This window comes from Macaca mulatta, chromosome 14 (assembly GCF_049350105.2).
Source record: "Macaca mulatta isolate MMU2019108-1 chromosome 14, T2T-MMU8v2.0, whole genome shotgun sequence".
In the NCBI taxonomy this organism is placed as follows: Eukaryota; Metazoa; Chordata; class Mammalia; order Primates; family Cercopithecidae; genus Macaca; species Macaca mulatta.
In genome coordinates this window covers 3,037,501-3,059,981 of record NC_133419.1, presented here as the reverse complement: position 1 = coordinate 3,059,981, position 22,481 = coordinate 3,037,501, and the positions used below count along the sequence as shown (strand labels likewise).

General features: G+C 60.4%; 1 protein-coding gene across 6 annotated transcripts in view; it reads left to right on the top strand.

Moving 5' to 3' along the window:
* The window catches only part of OSBPL5 (oxysterol binding protein like 5), a 116,757-nt gene that overhangs the window by 45,920 nt on the left and 48,356 nt on the right, over window positions 1-22,481 (top strand). For 2 of the 6 annotated variants that reach the window (XM_077961738.1, XM_028833081.2), the window contains exon 2: window positions 8,552-8,686. The exons of the other annotated variants lie outside the window; for them this stretch is intronic. The gene's annotated coding sequence lies outside the window, so the exon portion shown is untranslated. The remainder of the gene's footprint in view (window positions 1-8,551; window positions 8,687-22,481) is intronic. 6 annotated transcript variants of the gene reach the window in all.

Genomic DNA, 22,481 nt, shown 5'->3' with positions numbered 1-22,481 from the left:
GGGCTGTGCTCTCCAGGTCCCAGCATCCTGGGCCAGCATCTGCGGGCTGGAGTGTGTCAGCCGCCCCTTCGCCGTTGCCCTCCCGTTCAGCAAACACCTCCTGCGGCAGCCCTCTGGACACCACACGGGGTCTTTCCTCCCAGGGAGGGCGGATAAGGGGCCACACACCAGCAGGGGTTTGAATGCCGTGTATTTCCCGGGCACAGACCTTCCTCAGGGGCTGCGGGCCTGCCCTGGGGCTCCCTGCTGTGTGTGCAGTGTCGGCAGCACTGTCGGGGAGCCGGTAACCCCGGGGCTCCCAGCTGCAGCCACCTTATCTGGGCTTCACCTATATGGAGCTTCTGCTGTCCAGAGCTCCGACGAGAACTCCAAATGCAGCAAAAAAGAAAACGAAAACGAAAGACTTCTCCCGAGCAGCCGTTGCGGACACCCACCCGTCACTCACAGCCGGGCCTCGTGGGCCGCTCGGGAGTCGTGCCAACGTGGGCCGCTGCTTCCCGGCAGCTTGAGCCGGTGGTCAGTTTTTAAACTGAGGTTTAACGAATGACCGCAGGCAAATAGCTGTCCTCCCGCCCTGTTCATTATTTTTAAACTGTGTCTGCTTTGAATGTGCAAGGAACATGCTGTTTGTCTCTGGTGGGCGCCTGTTCTCCTGGCTGTGGCCATTCATTATTCCTGGGCCTCAGCCCTAGCGATGGTGCTGGCGTCATCAGCCCCCCGCAGCTTGCTGGAACAGGAATAGCCCCGGGAATTTGTGACCTCAGTGAGCCACATCTTCAGGCTAGAGCGAGCTTTCCCACACAAGAGCAGCTTATCCCACGGAGGCTCAGATCTTTACACACATTTGCGCTGTTCCGTGCATATCCCAAAATGCATTACGTGCAACCTTGAGGTCTACATGAGAGACACTGGAACCTTCTTCCTGCTGACTTGTGTCATTATAACAGTTAATTTTGATAATGATTAACATGTATTTTATTGAGGCTTTTGGAATGACTTATCTCTTTTAACCCTTGAAACAACTCTATGCCATAAGTTCTATTATTGTCCCCATCTTACAGATGGGGACACGGGGGCTCAGAGAGGTGAAGCAACCTGCCCGGAGTCACCCACCCCTACGTGACAGGACTGGGACTGGAAGCAGCTCACCTCGTAGCCGGGACTCCCTGGCGCCCGGGGGATGTTGCACTCTGTGGGCTGTTTCTCGCTGTACTCAATGGCCCCAGACTCCTCCTCTTCTCCTTGTCGGAAGGGCTGTCAATGATCATTCCCGCCCACTGCTGTCTAGGAAACCAGATGAGTAAGATTGTTAGAAAAGTGAGCAAATCAGGAGCGGACGGACGTGGCAGGAGAACCCAGGAAGTGCCAGCGAGGCGTGAATGAGACCTGGCATGCGGTGTTTCATGATGCTTGATTGGGCTGTTTAGGGGGATCTTTTCTGTGTTTCTCATTCTTCTGATTCTCGCTCAACATCCAGTGTGGATCACACGGTATTGACAGCCAGCGGCGTGTATCAAACGCCTGCTTGCGCCCAGCTCTTCCTGGAGGCTTTGCAGGCACTGGTTCTGTTCACACTTAAGTGCCCTTTCGGGATAGAACCAGGGTTAGGGACGCTGCGTGCCTCGCCCGAGCCCGAGCCCATCGCACCCTGCAGGCTACTCCGATAATCCTGCAGGCCCCCACTGGTGTTCCGGGTGGGATCCCTGGAAGGGGGCCTGGTGAAAACCAAGGCCTGGTCCCTGCCCGCAGGAGAAGGGAACATAGGGGTCTCTTGGTCAGGAAGGAGTCCCACACTTTGAGCAGTTTCTGGCGTTTTTAGAACAGCTTTCAGTGTGCGCAGACCACCTTGGCAATCCAATGTCACCTATACTGTTATTTAAGACCTAGCTCTTTAATAAATCAACTCACTTCTTTTTGAAGTCTATTTATAACCTAGAAGACGTGTTAATCATTGCTGCAGTTAAAAAATCAACATCACCTGTGATAAATTGCAGGTAACTATGAAAACATGCACAATGAACACAAACCACATGTTAGCTGACTACATGTTAGCTTTTGGGTGCTCTGGCCACAGGGACTCACATTGTTTGCTGTGAGCTTTGTGCCCAGGGCCACCCTGCCTTCCTTAAATAGAGAGATGATGAGCAGGGGCAGAGCCACCATAAAGACCCATTCTCTTGTCCCTTGATGTAATCAGGAGGCTGGGAAGAGAATGGAGAAGGCCTCGCTTTCTCACTGTGACCTAATGGTGAAGGCCGCCTGTACTGCTGGTGTCACCAGGGGCATCGGTGACGTGCACACTTCCAAGCTGGCTCGAGAGGCAGAGGGGGCGTTTCAGTGGCCAATTCCAGGGGATTTGAGAACGGGCCCCTCTCCAGGAGCAGCCTGAGGAACAGGCAGCTGTCGGGGCTGCAAAGCCTGCCCCGGGGAGGCGGGAGAAGGTGACCCCAGTGACGGGGCCCTTCCAGGTTCCCAGCACAGTGCGGCTGTGTTGCCTGGAGACCCCTTCCCACGGGGCCGACTGGCATCTGCCGAGTCACGGACCGTTCTCCAAGGAGTCACCGGTTTTCTTTTTGGATTAATGCCAGGACAGTGTGTTCAGCAGGGATTCCAGAGGCGTGTAAGAACCGTTTTTTGTGCCGTGGGGGAAATAAAGGTACATGAGGCTTCATCTTCAATCCCTTGACTTTTCTTTTTCTTTTCTTTTTTTTTTTTTTTTTTTTGAGATGGAGTCTCGCTCTGTCGCCCAGGCTGGAGTGCAGTGGCGCGATCTCAGCTCACCTCAAGCTCCGCCTCCCAGGTTCACGCCATTCTCCTGCCTCAGCCTCCCGAGTAGCTGGGACTACAGGCGCCCGCCACCGCGCCCGACCAATTTTTTGTATTTTTAGTAGAGACGGGGTTTCATCGTGTTAGCCAGGATGATCTCGATCTCCTGACCTCATGATTCACCCGCCTCGGCCTCCCAAAGTGCTGGGATTACAGGCGTGAGCCACTGCGCCCGGCCCCCCTTGGCTTTTCATGGGGGAAAGGGCAGGAGGACGGTTTGGTCGCGTCCCCAGCACATGGGGAGTGGGGAAGACAGCTGGGCTGACAGGAAGTGGCCAGGTCAGGCTGGTGCCGGGTCTGTCTGGTCGCCTGCTGTGTGTGTGTGTGTGGAGGAGGGGGTGCGCTTTTCTGCGGTTTCTTCCATGCCGGTGGCAGAGGGGCTGAGGAAGAGGCGTTCGCTCCTTTGGCCAGGCTCTTCCCTGCTCCCAGCTCTGTACCCAGGGCATGGGTGCTCTGGGGCTGCCATAACAAATGACCACAAACTGGGTGGCTTAGAACAACACAGATTCATTCATTCACAGTGGTGGGGCCCGGAAGTCTGAAATCCCAGTGCTGGCCGGCCTGCTCTCCCTCCAAAGGCGCTGGGGGAGGATTCTTCCTGCCTCTTCCAGCTCCCGGGGACTCCAGGTGTTCCTTGTGTGGCTGCATCGCTCCGATCTCCGCCTCTGTCTTCACAGCACATTCTCCTCTGTCTGCGTCTCCTCCCCTGTCTTGTCACACGTGGACCCCAGTCATTGGACAAGGACCCCAGGCAGTGACCCTCTTTGCAAGGTCAGGGTCACAGGTACTGAGGTTAGGACTTGGACACATCTTTCATGAAGACACAATGCAACCCTCCACCGCTGGGAGAAGGTGGCCACAGTGGGCAGCCTGCCATGACTCCGGGGAAGATGGACTAGGATCGGAACCTGTAGAAAGACCAGGGGTGGCATTCTGGGCCGTGGGGATGACATCACAGAGGCAGGCGTGCGTGATCACAGTCGTGTTTAGTTCTAGGGAGCAGGGGGTTGCCGTATTTCACAGATGAGAATAATGAGGCCTTTCAAGAAACCAGGAGCTGCCTGGGGCACCCAGGCTGTCAGCAGTGAGCTGGGAATGAAAGTTGGGGGTGGCCACCAGGGAGCCCCACCCCAGGGAAGGGAAGAGTTCTGCTCCCACTGGAGGCATGTTTGTCCAGCTCTCACGACACCACAGGCCGCTGGCCTCTGTGTCTGTGAGGTGGGACACCTTGATCCCCTGGCCTCCTGACCCCTGGCCTTTCCCTGAGATAGTTCCTACATGCTACTGACATGGCGGCCCAGCTTGGACAGGAGGGGATGCCCACCTGGGGGCTGCTGGGCTCCTCCCTAAGGAGGAGGAGGAGCTGCTGCTGGGTTCCTCCCCAAGGCTGCAGCCTTGTCCCAGGACCCCGGAAGACAACCTGGGACAGGACTGTGGTTGCATCAGACATGTTTACCTGGGAACCAGAAAACGTTTTTTAAACAAAGCTGTCTTTAAAAAGTGAGGGGGAAAAAAGTACTGTCTGCTTCCCCCGGGGACTTGGGATCCTGGCTCCCGAGGGCGACTTGCCTTTTTGTACTGGCTCAGCCTGGAGCCTCCCGCCTGGGCCTCTGGGCCACAGTGCCCTCTTGGGAGGCAGCAGCTCTGCCAACAGGGGAAACAGCCGCTGGTTGGCTTCTGCATCCTGATTTGCTATGTGTGTGTGCACGTGTGTGTCTGTGTGTGCGCATGCATATCTGTGTGCTTATGCATGTGTGTGCAGGCATGCATCTGTGCACATGTGTATGTGTGTGTGCCGTGCCTGTGGTTGTGTGTGTCCATGCATCTGTGTGTGTGCCTGGGAGGGGGCGGTGAGCAGTCAGGATAAAAGAGGAATGCAAGGCCACCATCGCACTCCTGTGTGTCAGCACCTGGCACACAGGGAACACTCACCAGCAGCCACAGCGGGCCCTTGTGCCCCGGGCTATGTGGTGCCTGCCAGGGCAGTGACCACCCGTTGACTGGTCAGTGAGGGTGGGGTCATTTGATGATCAAAGAGGAAGAAGGGACAGGGAGTAGGGGCCTCGGGGAGCACCATTGTGTGCTGGAAACCACACGTCCTGATAGGACCTGCCTCCCAGGATGACTGTGAGGACCAAATCAGATCAAAGGAGCCCGGACAAGGCTGCAGCAGGCACCTGCTGCTTGCCTGATGCACCAACTGTCCCCACGGCCTGCGTAGGCGGCACCCCGCCACAGGCACACGTGGGCAGGGGAAGCTCATGGAGCGGCAAGCACTAGGTGATGTTGATGGGGACAGGGAGGATGCTGGCAAGAGGGTCAGCCACGGTCACAGCGCCCACTGCCTCCCTCACCAGAGCCCAGCACACCACAAGATCTTGCCCCTTTCCCGGCCACCAGATAGGGTAGGGGGGCTGGGAGGTCTCCCAAAGGGCGACTGCCCCGCCACCAGCCCACGCCTGTGGAAACAGAAGACTGCTCTGGGGGGCCTGACTTGGGGCCTCTGCTGCATTCTGGACTTGGGGGCTTCCAGCACGGTGGTGTGGATGCTCAGGGGGCCTGTTTCAAGTCTGATACTCCCTGGACAGTGGGAGAGCCATTCTGATAAGGCCAGAAGCCTCTGGAAAGGGCGGTTGCTAAGACACAGGGCTGGGGGGCCCAGGAGGTGGCTTTGGCAGCTGATATATAAAGGTGGCTCTGCGGTGGGCCCAGCGGGGAGGTCAGGGCTGGGGCAGGTTCTGAGCCTCTGGGGGTCCAGGCTCTCTGGAGGCTGCAGCCCACGGAGGAGACCTGGCCGGTCCCTGCCAACCCACAGCAGAGGCTACTCAGCTCCTTCTCTGCTAATTCTCCAGCTCATCCTGAGTCTTAATCCCTTTATCTTAATAACCTCTTTTATCTTGTGCCAGTTACTTGATTTTTCACCTGTTTGAAGCCTCTTATCTAGCTGGTTGTCACCTTTGCCTTCTTAAAAACCCTTAGCCTCCCTCGGGGGATGGGATTCTGCTATTACACCCAGTGTCCTCTCCTGCTTTGAGGCTCTTCCAAAATTCTCCTCTTAAAACCCCATCCGGGTAGTGGATTTCCCTTCACGTTGTGCCTTCAAAAGAAATCTATGGCTTCTCCTATTTGGCTTCATATGATAGAAAACGTCAAAGACGTACAAAAGTGCAGAGGGCAGTGCCCCCGCCCCGCCGTCATGGAAGTGGGTCCCAGACAGCGCCCCGTCTCCTCCACCCGGACAGCCACTGGAAAGAGACTCCGTGCGCACCTCCGGTCCTCTCTCTTCTGTGACCTCTGTTCTTCCATCTTGTTACCCACCTTCAGGGCGGCCAGCAGGAAGGTGTGGGGGGCAAAGCACATGTCATGGCAGGGGCACTTCCTCTCCACCCTCCCTGGCCCCTCAGCCCTTGCCTCCCCAGGTCAGGGGTGGGGGCCCACATGTCAGCATTGGGTAGCAGAAGGAATGGGGAAGGTTCTGGAAGGTCCCACCCCGATGCCCCTCATGACCTTGGGGAGTATGTGGTGGGGTCCAGTCCACCCTCCCAAAAGACACCTAAGAAAGTCAGCAGGTGCGATTTCCGTCCTGCTCCCTAGGGAGTCCCCGCTGTACTGTATACACATCACGGTCAGACTCACCCAGAAGGCATTCATTGGCACCTACTCCATGCTCAGGCACTGGGGGTGCAGGGAGAGCTGTCTACTCCATGGAATGGGAGCCTCTGCAGTGAGTGTGCCAAGTGCTGGGTGCCGGGGGAGTGGGGAGGATGAAGAACAGGAGAGTGACCAGGCAGGAGCCCAGCTAGTGGCCCCAGAGGTCCTGGGAAGCAAGGGCAGCTCGGTGAGGCCGGGGCCATGGTGGACGTTGAGTCGCAAGAACAGGCTCCTGGTGGTGGAGACCCAGACAAGACGGAAGGGCCTGGGTCGTGCGCATCAACTCCCACTCACTGAGGCTGGTCCCGTTCCTCCCCGCACCTTGCATGCCCCTGTGCCCCGTCTAGGGCCGCACCCGCGTGTCCCTGGACACGCTCACTCCCATAAAAGCCACTGCCAGCCATCCGCCTCTCTTCCGGCAGATATTGATTACAGAGCGTTTTAGTCCCAAGGGTAAATTTCTGGAAGTCCATCCCCGGCTTAAAGGATACATGAGCACTTGGCGCCTTGATTCGAGTTCACAAACGGCCCTCTGGAGAGGTCAGTGCAGCTCTGCCTGCGTCGCTGCCGTCCCAGCTGGGCCTGCATGGGGCTGTGTGCCCATAGCAGGGCTGACTGGGCTGACCCACAGCCTGGGACACGAGGGAGAGGCTGGAAGCAGACCTTGTCACCGTGGGCTGGCCTCGGCTGCGGCTGTCCTGGCCCAGGCAGCTTGAGGTCAAGCCAGGTTGGCCTGCAGAGGCAGGAGCCGTGCCCAGGCCTGTGGCCAGCCCTGTGGGACACAGAGTGTCAGACACATCCAGTACTCGAGCTGGCCCCTGCTCCCCCTCCTCCCAGGGCCTCTGCCAGCATCCTCCTGGGTGGGCCCGGCCAAGCCCTAGCCCCTGACTCTGGAGCAAGAGTCCTAAGTCCAGCGCTCAGGCCTCATAGAGGCCTTGCAGCCTCCCACCCACGCGGCCCGCTTGAGACAGGGTGAGTCACACGGCTGTGGTTCTGCCTTGGGGAAAACTGAAGCCCAGGACAGAGCTGGGGCCTCAGCCTGCCCAGAGGTAACAAGGTACAGGCTGTGCATTTAGCCCAGGAGAGTTGTGACAGCTGCCAAGACCCCTGTGCCCTCAGCTGAGCCACCTCGAAAATCCCAGCCCCTTGTCAAGACCAGAGGTGGGTGTGCTGGGAAGGGGCATGAGAGGCGAATCATAAATAGAAACGCCAGCTCCAGCCACAGCGAAGGGGCTCCTGGCTGCCAGGGACCCCGCAGTCTTTGCTGCCCTGTGCTGCCCTATGCCAGACCGTTTCAGAACAGGCTGTACAAAGGCCAACTTAGTCATCTCCCAAACCCCAGAGGGGCCCCAGGATTGTCCCCCTCCCCAGAGAGAAGCCTGCAGCCTGGAGCTGGCCTCTCCCCAGGCACTCAGGCGCAGCTGTGTGCCCAGTGGCTTAGCAGCTCTGCAGAAGGCAAGCGATGGAGTGCCCGAAACCGGGTGCGATGGAAACCGGGTGCCAGAAATACACCAGGTCCCTTGTCCCAGCCATGCTGTGACAGGGTCCAACAACTGTGCCCACGGGCGGGGGCTTCTGACCACCATGTCCCACCCAGCCTCTCCTCAGGCCAGAATCTCCACCTGCATTCTCTCTGTCCCCAACTCTCAGAGTTCCCACCAAATCCTGTAGAGGAATCCACAAAAGAGACCCCTTTCCTACCTTCCCGTGAGTTCCCCTTCTCGGCTGCCCTCTTCTCCCCCACCCTGGGAGTGAGCTCTGGCTCCTCAGAGTCCCACATGCCCTGGGAGTTTCCTGCAGGAAACAACAGTTTTCCCCAGAGGCGGCTGTGCCGGGGGCGCGGCTCCTAAGGGCAGTGTGTCAGTCTCGCTGGTCTGCCCGCCCTGGTCTGAGAGCTCCTGCGGGGCCGCTGGACCCTGGCTTATTTTTCTGTGTACCCCTAGCATCTGGTGAGATGGAAGGGCCTGGACTAGAAATAACGCGCGGCCTCCGTGGGCTCCTGGGGCCAAGGCCACTGGGTCTGGCGTGGTCCCGGCAGGGCGGAGGGGCCCCAGGTGGATCCTCCCTTCCGCAGGTGGAACAGCAGCTGAGGGTGGTGTTCAGAGCACGTTTGCCGACTGTGACCCCGGGAGCATTTACCAGCGTCCCTGTAACTCTCAGCCCACCCAGAGTCATCTGGGAGTGTCGTGGAGTCGTGACCTTCCTCCAGGTAACCAAGTTAAGTGAATACAGGATGGGCTACCAGGTGCCCGTTGCCAACCACTGAGGTCGACAGGCTGGGGTTCTGGTCCGGTCTTGGTCGGCCAGGCCCCGCTTCCCACCAGGGCCTCCCTTCTCATCTGTAAACTGCACAGGGGCTCTAAATGCCACGCTGGCCCTGCCGATCTGGGGTCTGAGGGTGCGAGTCTGTGAGTGTCCCCCAGGAAGCAGCCCCCAGCGCAGACCCCCGTTCCCGTGGTGTGTGGGTCTCAGCCGGCGCGGGGACTGCAGCCACGTCCAATGTTCCCAGCCCTCAGGAGGCCAAACTCCCACCCCAAGAACATCATGGCCAGGACAGCAGGCAAGAGAGTGCCAACTCGCTGGGCAGGGTTGGCTTCCAGAAGGTTCAGTGGAGGCTGTGGGGCAGTGGGAGACACTGCTGGCCCGGGAGGAGGGGATGTGACCAAGGGATTGGGGCTGGTGAAGCGGCCTGGCTTGTGGGACTGGTTGCAGGGGCTGCCAGTGTGACAGAATTGTGGGCCCTGCTGCGGTGGGCACTGAGCTGGCACAGCCGGTGGTGGAGGGAGGAGCAGGGCCTGAGGCTTCATCTGGAGGCTGGAGCCTGGGGGAGGTTCATCAAGGGGCGGATGGGGTTGAAAAGGTGGCTCTGCCACAGGCGATGGGAGGCAGTGGGGCAAGTTGATTAGGCTTTGCCTAATCCAGGTGGGCACGGAGCCGGCACAGCTGCACGCGGAGAATGTGAGGGCCAGGTAGAGCAGGGAGGGATGGGCTTCTGTGGCTGAGGGGCGCACAATGCCCCTTCCGTGGGGAGTTGCAAAGAGCCAGGCTGCCCCCCAGAGGCCTCCACTGGGCTAGATGCTACTGAAGCTGCCTGTAATGGGGTGAACAGTGTCCCCCAAAAATGTGTCCAGGTCCTAACCCCAGGTACTTGTGGACGTGGCCTTGCTTGGAATCCGGGTCTCTGCAGATGTAACTGAAGATCTTGGTATGAGACCCTCCTGGAGGATCCGGGTGCCAGGGGGGTGATTCTCACAGGGCCTGGGGAATGGGCTACAGCCTGGCCCCAGGCCTGACCTCCCGCCAGGGTGGCTGCCGGAGCGTGGGGATGCCCTTTGGTCCGGACTTGCAGGATTTGTAAGGGGGGCGTGTTTTTCCCATTATAAAATGATCCCCAAGAGGCAACATAACATGGGGTGTCCCCAAAGTCAGAGGATCCACACGTGTGTGGCTGCTTGGCCAGATGCAGGTGGTTTAATTTGGGGCCGGCGTCTGCTGTCTCAATGTCGGTGGAACGGGGTCAGGCCGGGCCCAGCCCACACTCCCCTGCAGAGGTCAGCTGGTCCCGGCCACGGAGCCTGGCAGGTTCGCTGCTGGCTGTGATCACGATCAATGCATTGATGGGAATGTGAAGAGCTGTGGAAATTCCACTTTGTTTTTTAAAGAAACAGCATTGGTCACCCAAAGTCCACCGCCGCCAGCGTTTCTGCACACTCCAGCTCCCCATCACGGGGGCTTTACCATGTTGAGGGCACCTCACCCTGTTTCTCAGCACCGTGGCACCCAACTTCCCTGGGGCTGTCATTGTCAGCGGTTTCATTGTATCCCCCAGGGTGTGAGCTGCAGACGAGGGGGCACTTTCTGTCCCCACCTGCCTGTCACTTCTACCCGTGATGGGTTTTTTGTGTATTTCTGTCCTGATGCAGCCTGCTTGAACCACCTCCCAAACAATAAACCCGTGTTTGGTCCCAGGGCTGTGGGACGCCCTGAGGATGGGGGAGCCATCGAGGCTTGCCGGGCTCAGTGGGTGTTGGAGCAGCTGCCCCCCGCCAGGCCTGACTCAGTGTGGCTTGAGGCCATCGACCCTCCGTCCTGCTGCCCAAACCCAGTGCCCACCCCAGAGCTCCCATGGTACAGGATGATCCCAAGAGCTGCTGATTCCGGCCGGACGCGGTGACTCACGCCTGTAATCCCAGCACTTTGGGAGGCCAAGGCGGGTGGATCACGAGGTCAGGAGATCGAGACCATCCTGGCTAACACGGTGAAACCCCGTCTCTACTAAAAGTACCAAAAAAAAAAAAAAATAGCCGGGCGAGGTGGCGGGCACCTATAGTCCCAGCTACTCGGGAGGCTGAGGCAGGAGAATGGCATAAACCCAGGAGGCAGAGCTTGCAATGATCCGAGATCGCGCCACTGCACTCCAGCCTGGGCAACAGTGCATGACTCCGTCTCAAAGAACAAAACAAAAAAAGAGTTGCCTATTTCACAGCATCTGCTGTGCACTGCAGCCCGGGTACCTTCCTCGGGCCCTGCCCAGCTCTGACCACGGCCAGGAGCTAGGAGGACCCCCCGGGCTGCGGTAAAGCAAACCAAGGGCTCAGGGCTCCAGAATCATCTGGTCACCCTCCAGTCTTAGTGAACTCCAAAGCCCGTGTTCTTTCCCCAAAGAGCCCCAGGAAACCGGGAAAGAACCGGGCCGGGCCCTGGCAAGCACCAGTTTGCATTCCGTGTCTGGACCTGCCTGTCCTGGATACTGCGTGGGCGTGGAAGCAGACAAGATGTGTGGCCTTTGGTATCTGGCTTCTTTTACTTGGCTCATCTCTGGGGCTCATCTGTGTCGTCGCATGTTGTTGTCGCATGTTGTCGCATGTTGTTGCATGTGTGAGTGCTGTGCTTCCTTCCTCTTGAAGGTCGAATGTTCTTCCGTCCGTCGCGCAGATGTGACCCATGTTTATCCGTTCACCCGTGTGGACGTCTGGCCGTGTCTACTTTCTGATGGGCCTGAGCCATGCTGCTGGGAGCGTGCGTGCGCGTACCACCTGGGGGCATGCACTTGTTTTCTCTTGGGCGTGTGCTCGTTTCTCTTGGGTGTGTGTGCTTCTTTCTCTTGGGTGTGTGTGCTCCTTTCTCTTGGGCGTGTGCTCGTTTCTCTTGGGTTCGTGTGCTTATTTCTCTTGGGTGTGTTGCGTCCGTGCATTTTCACCCACAGTGCAGCCCCCTGTGGGCCCCTGGAGTCAGTCACTGGTCCATGCACTGGGCTGTACCTGCCTCCTCTGCCCTGCTCTGCAGGCACCAGTACCGTCCACACCTAGATGCGGGGTCCCTAGGGTCTCTGCTCACACACCCCCACCCCGCGTGCTGTCTGCTGTCCTAGGTGACCGATTTTGTTCTTTTCCTCTGGCCTCACTGTTTCTGTGTGTGCAGGGGATGGGCAGTCACTGCCCTTACACCCGCAAGGCTGCATGGGGATCAGGGATCCCCATGGCCAGGCCCCCTGGACACGGAGACAGAGGGACAGGTCTCCACCTGAGTGGGTCTATGTGGAGAGGCAGAGACATGAAACCAGCAGCCCTGTTGATAAACGTACCACCCAGGCTCTCCGCCCGCGAGACAGTAACTCTCAGGCCTGTAGGATGGAGTCATTCGTTTCACTTCCCTGGGTCTCAGCTAAACATCTGGGTGAAATCTGACCTCCTGGGACACGGAGCGGTGAGTGGGGAGGAATCCTGGGCCCTGTAGCAGCAGGGCGTGGAGGGGTCATGGTGGAGAGGCAGGGGCTTCCCAGTTGTACAGACCAGCAGCCCAGAAAATGTTCTCTTGGACCATCCGAGCATTGCACTCCCCCAGCTGTGGGCAGCCCCGTGGACTTTGGGGTTGCGCCAGGGCCCAGCACCTCTGGCACCAACCTGCTGTGTGGCCCTGGGCGAGTCAGCTTCTTCTCTTGGCCTCAGAAACTGCAGCTGTCGGCAAGGCGCAGTGGCTCACTCTTGTAATCCCAGCACTTTGGGAGATCAAGGTGGGTGGATCACTTGAGGTCGGGAGTTCGAGACCAGCCTGGCCAACATGGTGAAACCCCATCTCTACTGAAAAAAATACAAAAAAATTTAGCCGGTCATGGTGGCAGGTACCTGTAGTCCCGGCAACACGGGAGGCTGAGACAGGATAATCGCTTGAACCCAGGAGGCAGAGGTTGCAGTGATCCAAGATCGTGCCATTGCACTCCAGTCTAGGCAACAGAGTGAGACCCCGTCTCAAAAAAAAGAAAGAAAGAAAAGAAACTGCAGCTGTAACATGGAGAGAAAGTGGGGAAATGGTGCCTTTGCTCTCTTGGGGTTTTTCTCCTTCCAGGGTGTAGAAACCTCCCAGTCCCTGCACTGGGTGGGAGGTGGGTGGGGAGTGGGTGTTCCTACTGCCACCCCATTTAGCATCCTGTGCCCAGGGGAGGATGCACATGCAAAGGTTGCGTGGACACCTTGGTGAAGCACTGGGACGCATGGGAATCGCAACTTGGCAACGCATTGAGCAAGGCACGAGCTTTCCGTTCATAGAAGGGTTCCCCTTGGAGGTCAGCAAAATCCAGCCCCTCCCTGTCCTCTCTGTGCAACTCGGGCCATAATGGACCCCATTAATCCCTTTTCCTGAACACCTTGGCAAGCCCTCCACCACAGCGGAAGACAGATTGGGGGTCCTTCTGTTGGAGACCCCCCCGTTTCCTGTGTGAGACAGATTGGGGGCCCTTCTGGAAGCTCTGTTCTGAGGGGAACCAAGGAGGCCTCGGGGCTGGACCTGCCTGCTGGGGCAGGAGGGGTTTCTAGAGTCTGTGTCCTCCCCACTGTGCAGAGTCACAGGGAGGAAGCTGGACCCGAGGGTCCGTTCCCAGGTGAGCAGGAGGTGCTTCGTCAAGGGACACTGTGCATTGTCCAGGAGCATTCACGACCTGCTGGCGTCCCCTGTGCCCTCCCTGCGTCACGTGTGATGACAATACTGTCTGCTGGGCAGGGGGAGGATTGGGTGGCTAACAGAATCGAAGCGCTCGAAACAGCCTGGAATGAGGCTTTACGGGTTGACTTTGTTGTTTCTGTTGTTAGGTGATTTTTATTCCTGTTTTGGGGTTCTCTCTGTACAAGACATTGGGTTGACCTCCCCCACCCAAGTTGGTGCCCCCAGGGTCCTACCTGCCAGGCTTTGTGTTTTATCTGCAGTGTGTGACCCCTGTCCCTTGACAGATGGCGTCAGGGAAGGAGTGGCTCTGAGGTGGCCGCCTGCCCTGGGGTCCCCTGGGCTGTCACACCCATGGGCTGACCAGAGCACCAACTGCAGCCCTGCATTGGCGGGTGGGAGTGGGGTAGCCACCTCACCTTGATACACCCAGGGGCAGCCTCAGCTCCTGGACATGAGGGGCCGCCCCAGGTACCTGCATACTCCAAGGAGAGCTAGGGTGGGACGTGTGGGCAGCAGGTGACCTTATGACCTCTCTGGTCTTGGAAAGAAGGCTCCTACAGCCAGTCCTGGGTAATGTGAGCTGGGGGACAGAGGGGAGCCGGGATGACGATGCCTGTCTGGGATGACAATGGTACTGGCGGGGTACCATGTACCTGGTGGGCAGAGGGCACTGCCCGGGGTCCTGGCTTCCCTCAGTGCCCATCTCTGCTGGGGGAGGCCCTGCGTGCTCACAGAGTGTTGAAAGTGGGCTACCCGGTCAGGGCCTTGTGTTCCCCCTCAGACTGGGACCCCTGAGCGTCCTCATAGGCCTCTCAGGAGGACATACTGTGCTGGCTTCTCCTGGGCTGCCTTGGCCCTGGGAAAGGTGTCCTGGCTCGGCTGTGAGCGCCACCCTGCCTGTCCAGCACCTGAGGGATACAGGGGAGAGCTTGGCTGTGTGTGTCACACCTGGGTGGCACCACGCTGGCCCTTCATAGAGAGCACTGCTGTGGGCTGCCCCTTCCTGAGGCACCCAGAGCCGAACCCAGCAGCCTGGCCAGGGAGACTCCACTGCAATTATCCCCTCCCTCCTTCTGAGGACTCAATCTCTGTTAATACAGCCCGAGATGGTGGCTGCAATTTGGGAGACCTTGGCCAGGTTTTCCTCTGCAGAGGGAGCTCCTTGGCAGACCGCTGCAGACCCCACTCTCGTGCTGCACTGACAAGCCGTGGGCCCGGGGCTTGCGATGAATGTTCGCGTGAGTCTGGCTCCTCAGAGCAGGGGGGCCGCCTCTGCAGTCCTGCCAGGAGCTGCAGGGAAGAGCTCCTGTTGGTGTCCTTGGCCACAAGGACACAAGGACCAACCACAGGCCAGGCTGTGAGCGCCCCACCCCCGCCACCACCTTCCGCCTCTGCAAGTGAACGCGCCCTAGGAGCTTGTGTTCCTTCGGGCGCGTGGCTGGGCCACGGGGCCTCCAGCAGGGAAGGCTGGCTGCCTGAAGGAAGAGAGGCCGGGGGGAAGCAGTGCTTGGACCCAGGGTCCAGGAGCCCAGAGAGGGGAGCCGAGGGACAGAGAGAGAGGAGGGGAGGCTGGATATGCCCTCAGGAGGCCTCTGGAAGTGGCTCCTCACCACGGAGCAAGGCAGCAAGGCCTCCCTGGGGCTGGGGCTTGTCCGGAGGCCGGGGAAGGGCTGCTACCTCCATCCTGCCACCAAACACCTGTGGGCAGGGCTGGGTGCCTGGGCTGGTGATTAAAGCCCCCTGCTCACTGGCTTTCCCCAGCTCACTGGAGGCCACTCCTCCCTGCCTGTCCCAGAATGGGCTCAACTCCATCACTGGGGTCTGTCTCCACCTCTGCCCCAGCCCGGTGGCTCCTCCTTCCCCCATCACCCCGGCTGGTTGCACGTGGCCCCACAGAATGCTGGCAAGAGCACAGCCGGCACCTTCAGAGCTGATGCCCCTGGCAGACCCCAGCAGGCTTGGCCATGGCCCCGGACCCTGGGGCCGCCCCTGCTGCACGGCCTCCTGGTCTCTGCTCACTCAGCTGGCCGGTGGCCACGTGCTCCTCCAGGGCTGGAGGTTTCCTCCTGTCTGGCTCTCAGACCCGCTGCCTCATGGTCACCCCAGGGTCCCCTGAACAGGAACAGCTGCGGAAGGTCCCCATGGAGGTGGTGTGTGGGTGGGCAGTGGAGGAGACTGAGGCTGGAGGGTTTTGGGGGAGAGTGTGGGCCTACTTGCACCCCAGGCTCCCTACTCGGTGTCAGCGATGACCCGTCACCCAGTCCCTGCCCTTGGAGCTCAGGTGCCCCTGGAGGGCGGAGAGAGACCTCAGTCTTAGCCCGCAGCAGCCGCATCCTCTTTGTTTCACTCTGGTCTTCTTGTTGGAGTTTTTACCCACATGCCTGGATCCAGGCTGCGCTGGAATTAGGAGGATGAGCAGGCTGGGGCCAGATGAGGAGACACAGCCATATGCCAGCTTCTCAGCTGCGTGTCCCTAGGTGGCCACAGCCCAGCTGCTTCTCCCTCTGTCCCCCCACCTGGGTAGTCAGCGGCCAGCAGGGCAGTCCACCGGGGGTGGCACACTGAGCCCAGGAGCCTCACCAGGAGGGCCAGGCGAGGGGGCACTGGCACCACCAGAAGAGGCCCCAGGTGTGCCTGAGGGCGTTCAGGACAGAGGCCAGCCCCACAGCACAGCGGTCAAGCGTCTCTTCTGGAAATGGGTGTCTAGGCTCCCCTGGGGGCCCAAGTTCATGTCCTATTTCCAGTGTAAATGCTGAGGCTCAGCATGGCGGGTTTGAGATTGTGTCCACAACCCCAGCAGGCCCCTGCCTCCAGCTGCACTGCCTCCAACTGACGGCCCCACCCCCTTACCCCCTCCCCTGCGGACCCCTGCTGCCACCTGGCTGCAGCTTGCAACTGAAAATCAGAGTGTCCTTTCAGTTGGGACAGGAGGGCTGGATCTGGCTGAGACCTGGTGGGGCCAGGCCTGCCTCAGAGACCACACCCAGCCCGGCCCCCATGGCCAGGGCTTCCTAGGGCTGGTGGAGTGATTGGCTAAGGGGGTGTGGGGTCGGGGTACGAACGGCAGCTGACCCGGTAGCTGCTCTGAGCCTTCAGTGGCCTGGTGTCGATCAGGAGGACAGGTGAACAGGGCCAGGGACGGGCTGGCCTGGCCGGGCCCACAGGCACAGGACTTGGCTGAGGCAGCCTGGAGAACACCCAGGCATGGCTCGAAGCAGCGTCCTCAGCGGGGCAGGCCACTTCATACACCCCTCTTGAGGTCCAACCACTCCATGGCTGCCTCTGAGAAATGTCTTCCCAGAAGGAGGCCTGCCCTCCCCCGTCACCTCCTCTGCTATCTCCAAAGTGCATTTGGGGCTTGAGCTGTGCTCCTTTGAGGGGATCCCAGGCACAGTGTGGCCCACGAGACCTTGGATGGGCCGTTTCTCCTCTTGGGGCCCCAGTTTCTTCTTCACGTGTGTGTGTGATGGGGTCTCGCTTTGTAACCCAGGCTGAGTGCAGTGACTTGACCACAGCTCACAGCAGCCTCGACCTCCTAGGCTCCAGCCATCCTCCCACCTCAGCCTCTGTAGTAGCTGGGACCACAGGCATCTGCCACCACAACTGGCTAATTTTTTTATTTTTGTAGAGACAGGGTCTCGCTATGTTGCCCAGGCTGATCTTGATCTTCTGGGCTCAAGCGATCTGCCCGCCTCAGCCTCCCAAAGTGTTGGAATTACAGGTGTGAGCCACCACACCCGGCCCACTGCATCTTTAAAATGTGATGATGACCCCTGCTCCCCGTACCTTGCGAGCGTTCTGAGAATCATATCAGACGGGACAGAACATCCAGGAGGGCCTGGGGGTTTAAGGTCCATCAATGCAGCAGATGTGCTGGGAAAGCCCCTGTCCCAAGCCCCCCGGGGCCCACTTGCCACAGCTGAAGTGCATGCCACGGCTCTCTGAAGAGGCTGCTGCTCCTGCAGGGGTGGGCAGGCTGCCCACATTAGCACTAGGCATTCGGTCCACCCAGACACAGCAGCCTGGTCCCTTGTGCTGCCGTCTGCTCTCAGGGAGGGCATCTGCTGCTGTGGTGGTCTCCATGGGGTGACTCAGGAGGCCTGGGTGGTTTGCTCACAGCAGGATCTTCATGGTCACTTGCACTGGGACCTTAGTAAGTTTCTGGAATGCAACTGTGTGGTGTTGACATGATGGCTGCTGTCCTTTAACTGATGGCTGCTGTCCTTCCTTGGGACCCACTGACCTCTCCATCCCATGTGTGAAGAGCCAAGCATGTGGGCTTACATTCCTTTATCCTTGTGATTTCAGAGCATTTCCACCCCCCGCAGTCTTGAATGAGAATCTATCTGGTTTAGGCAGAAGTATCTGTGCCAGATGTTGCTGCTGAAGGCTGACCGCGAGCTCCTGCTTTTCTGGCCCCTGCCAATTGATGGAGCACCCCAGTGGCTGAGCCTCCTCTCTGCCCCTGTGCAGCTCAGCCCAGCCCTGTCACTCTGGGCCGTGGGTGAGGAGGCCACGCAGGCATGGAGGGGGCTGGGTCTGGGCTCACACTCACCTCTGCAGGCGCCTTCCCCAGGGCCTCCTGTGGGCCTGGGACATCATCTCCCTGACTCAGAGCACGCCCTGATTTACAAACAGGGCCCGAGAGATGAATGTGGCCAGCTGAGGCCACACAACCGTTGGAGGCAGGGCTGAGCCCTTTTCCCCAGCTCTGTGGTCCCTGGGCCTCTGCAGGAGGACAGGGTAGGAATTGGGCACAGGGAGGATGCAGAGTGAGTCCAGGACTCAGTTGGATTCCTTCTCAGAGCTTCAGCCTTTCCCAGAGCGGAGGCAGTGTCTGCCCCGGCCGAGGTTCAGCTGAGTGTGGTCCCAGCTGACAGCTCTGTGTGACCCGACGAGGCGCCAGTGACCTTTCTTTATAAAAATCCCTTTATCCCAGCCTGAAGGCGAGCGTCTGGGAGGCAGGGGGTGGGGAGCACTTTGGAGGCCAGATAACTGCTGGGAAGGCAGCTAGGGGAGGCAGGGGGGCCATGTGCACTGGCTCTGGGTGGGGACCCTGAGGGGCCTGGGCCCCATGCTGCCAAACAGCTGGCCGTGGCCTGGGGTCAGAGAGCATGGCCCCTCCCTGGGTGTCCGGAGGCGAGCATCCTCTGGGACACAGGGCTGGCCAGGTGGAGGCAACCTGACCTGTCCCTCCCCACCTGCTCTGGGCTGGCACCACATGGGACCTCTTGTCCCCCAGTGATGGGAGGGGTCTTTCGTGCCCCGCATGAGAAACGGAAGGAAGAGCATGCTGCAGCCTACGCAGTGGGGGTTGTGGAGGGGTGGTCAGCCCAGTGTCAGAGCTCACTTCCTTCCTGTGCCCTCGCCTCTGTCCCCTCCGCAACTCCTAGGTGGCCCGGGAAACTCAGCAGGGCAGGAGGAAGTGGGAGCCATGAGGAGGGGACCAGAAGGTGCCTGTGGTTAACAGGAAGGGCGGTCAAGCAGTGGCTCTGGGCATGGGTGGGACCCTGCCGCGGGCAGGGCGGCCCCCAGGCGCTGCCACCATGGGGCGGTGGCTTTGCTGTGGTCTCAGGAGTGCAGCAGCTGCACAACACCATCACGGCCACCTGCAGTCCCCAAGAGCCCCACGTGTCCGCCTGGCCTGGGCATTCTGCAGCCCTGGGCACAGGCAGGGGTGGGAGTCTGGGGCCGGCCTGGAGGAGGATGCTGGGGTCTCAGGAGAGGACCTGGAAGGGGCACCCATCCCTGCCTGCCCTGAGGAGGCCCTGAGGAGGGCCTCAGGAGTGGCCTCTGCCTGGCTGCCACGGTTCTGGCTCTCTGTCCCACTTACTCCCTGGCCCTCCAGAACGTTCCCCGGCCCTTAGCAGCTCCAGGGTCTCTCAAGCCCCCTTCCAGCCATGAGCAAATTCATTCTAGAGATGCAGCCTTGGCCCCTGTGTGTACCTCACCCGACTGAGTCCAGAGCTGGGCCTGTGTCCCCTCAGCGGAAGCACAGCCCTGCCCAGCCCAGCCAGGCTCAGCTAAGGGGAACCCACCTGGGCCAAAGCGAAGCACTGCCACGGTGCACTTCAGGTCCAAAGAGACGGGCGGGGGCAGTCAGCTGCTCCTGAGGACCGACAGCAGGGGAAAGGATCCTGGACAAAGGGGCTGGGTCTCCAAGGAAGAAGGAGGAGCCCCCTGCAGAGGGCCAGGCAGAAGCAAAAGCCCAGCTCGGGGGCTGGGGTGCAGAGAAAGGGGGGCCTTCTGTGGGCCAACCGTCTCCCACGTTCCCTCTCCAGCCTAGTGGGACCATGAGTGGGAGGCTGGTGGGTGGCTCTGCCCACTGACCTGCACCTGGCACCCACACACGCCCCTCCCCGACCCTCAGCCTCACCCCTCTCTGGGTCACAGGATCACCCTTACCCCACCCCCAAGTCCTAGCAGACCTCTGAGGAGACCCACTCACGCAGCCCCTGTGGGCTCCCTAGCCCATCCCGCTATATGGCAGAGGAGGCTCTGCTCAGAGCCCGTTCTTTCAGTGGACAGCGGGTTTCCAGCCCAACCCAAATCCAAAGTGTTCCCTTTTGGTGCCCCCCTCCCTCCTTTCCAAAAGGCCCAAAGAGGCACAAAGTGGCACAAAGTCATGACTGAGAAGAGCGGCTGGGCAGGGCAGCCACCTGGGATGGGCCAGGGGCCAGCAGGAGGAGGGGCTGGGGGGCCAGCCCTGCCTCACCGTGAGACTTCACAGGCTGGGGAGTGGGCCTGGCTCACTCTGGACTAGGAAGAGTGGCCCCCACCCTGGTCACTAGGTCTGCCCAACAGCTGAACAAAACCTGGCGCTGCCCCAGGCAAGGGGCACTTGGAGAATTGGTTCCTGAGGGCACACGCGACCCCCCACGCTGGGAGTCGTGCCTGCTGGGTGGCCAGCGGATGGCTACAGTGGCAAACACAGGGCCCCTGGAGGAGAGAAGGAGGCCCTTCCTGTCCTGTCTGGTGACCAGCAGGAGGCCCACAAGGCGACTCAGCACCTGACATGACGTTGGAAGAGGAAATTTCCTCAGGCCCCCCAGGAATGGAAGCTGCAGAGGAGGGTCGTGGCTGATTTGGACTTGGGGTCAGGTGGTGGCTTCCAGGCCCACCTGTCACCTGCCTGTTTCCTGCTGAGCTCCAGGCCTGCACCGTTCCATCCTCCCAGGCTTGGCCAGAGCTGGGCACTGGGGACCACATACATTTAGTGACCCCCCCCACCCACCAAGCCCTGCCTTCTTCCCCAGCCACTCCTTGTTCCCTGGCCTCCTGGCCTGGCCTCCAGAGTGAGCCTCCTTAGGGGACCTTGGGGTCTTGGGGCTGGGACCCCACCAGGCAGAAACGTGACCTTTCAGACTGGAATTGCCCACACTTCCTCTCTGGCCCCAGGGACAGTCTCGCCGTGGGAGGGGCACTCCTGGGCTCCTTCCTCCCAGGACTCACAGCGTCCCTCCTGCACTTGGACTTCAGGACTGTGGGGGCAGGGTGAGACCACAGCTGGAGGCGGACACAGCACCGCGCACAGTGGAGACCACAGCTGGAGGCGGACACAGCACCGCGCACAGTGGAGGCCACAGCTGGAGGCGGACACAGCACCGCGCACAGTGGAGGCCACAGCTGGAGGCGGACACAGCACCGCGCACAGTGGAGGCCACAGCTGGAGGCGGACACAGCACCGCGCACAGTGGAGGCCACAGCTGGAGGCGGACACAGCACCGCGCACAGTGGAGGCCACAGCTGGAGGCGGACACAGCACCGCGCACAGTGGAGGCCACAGCTGGAGGCGGACACAGCACCGCGCACAGTGGAGGCCACAGCTGGAGGCGGACACAGCACCGCGCACAGTGGAGGCCACAGCTGGAGGCGGACACAGCACCGCGCACAGTGGAGGCCACAGCTGGAGGCGGACACAGCACCGCGCACAGTGGAGGCCACAGCTGGAGGCGGACACAGCACCGCGCACAGTGGAGGCCACAGCTGGAGGCGGACACAGCACCGCGCACAGTGGAGGCCACAGCTGGAGGCGGACACAGCACCGCGCACAGTGGAGGCCACAGCTGGAGGCGGACACAGCACCGCGCACAGTGGAGGCCACAGCTGGAGGCGGACACAGCACCGCGCACAGTGGAGGCCACAGCTGGAGGCGGACACAGCACCGCGCACAGTGGAGGCCACAGCTGGAGGTGGACACAGCACCGCGCACAGTGGAGGCCACAGCTGGAGGCGGACACAGCACCGTGCACAGTGGTGGAAAAGGGTTTGACAACTGCAGGCTGAGGCCCAGCTGTGTACAGATGAGCAGATAGTCACTGGGGGCTCTGGGGGTGAAGGTGCTGCTGGCATCAGGGACGGGCCAGCCCCCCAGGGAATGGAGGCCGCTGAGAGCGACCCCCACATCAACCCTGGGCGGCCTCAGGCAGGCAGAATCCTGAGGGCTGGGCCCAGAGGGTCCACCTGGAGTCCTTGGTCGCTGGAGCCTGGCCCGGGGCTTCCCCACAGGCAGTGCAGGCCAGTGGCGATTGCAGGCGTTTTGTGTTTCCCAGCTTGAGTGGGATCCCAGGTTGCTGCTGCCTCAGCCAGCGTGTCTGTTTCCTTGTCCACCCATCCTTTCCCTCTCTCCCTCCCCTCACGGGGGGTTCCCATGGGGGGCTGTGCTCCCTGGGGCTCCCAGCCTTCAGCTTTCACTGCCGTGGATGAAAGTCCTGCCAGCGCCGAGAGGGCCTCAGCAGCTCACACCCTGCAGATTCCAACTGTCCGTTATTCCTTAGGCAACGCCTGGTGTGGCAGGTGGCCGGGGGATGGGAACCTCACTAGGGTTCCAGTGGAAATCAGCCCTGAAACTAACCCTGCTCACCTCTCTGAGGACTCTGCCCTGATCTGGAGACGTCAGGAACAGTGGGGAGGCAGACGGGCGCCCCAGGCACCTCCACTGGGGAGGGCCTGCCACACACCACCCAGGGTCTCCACCCCGGAGCCGTGTGACACGTGACAGGCAGCCTGTGTGAATCCAAACACGGGAAGCACCTGCCGCATATCCCTGCCCTGGCTGCTGGGAC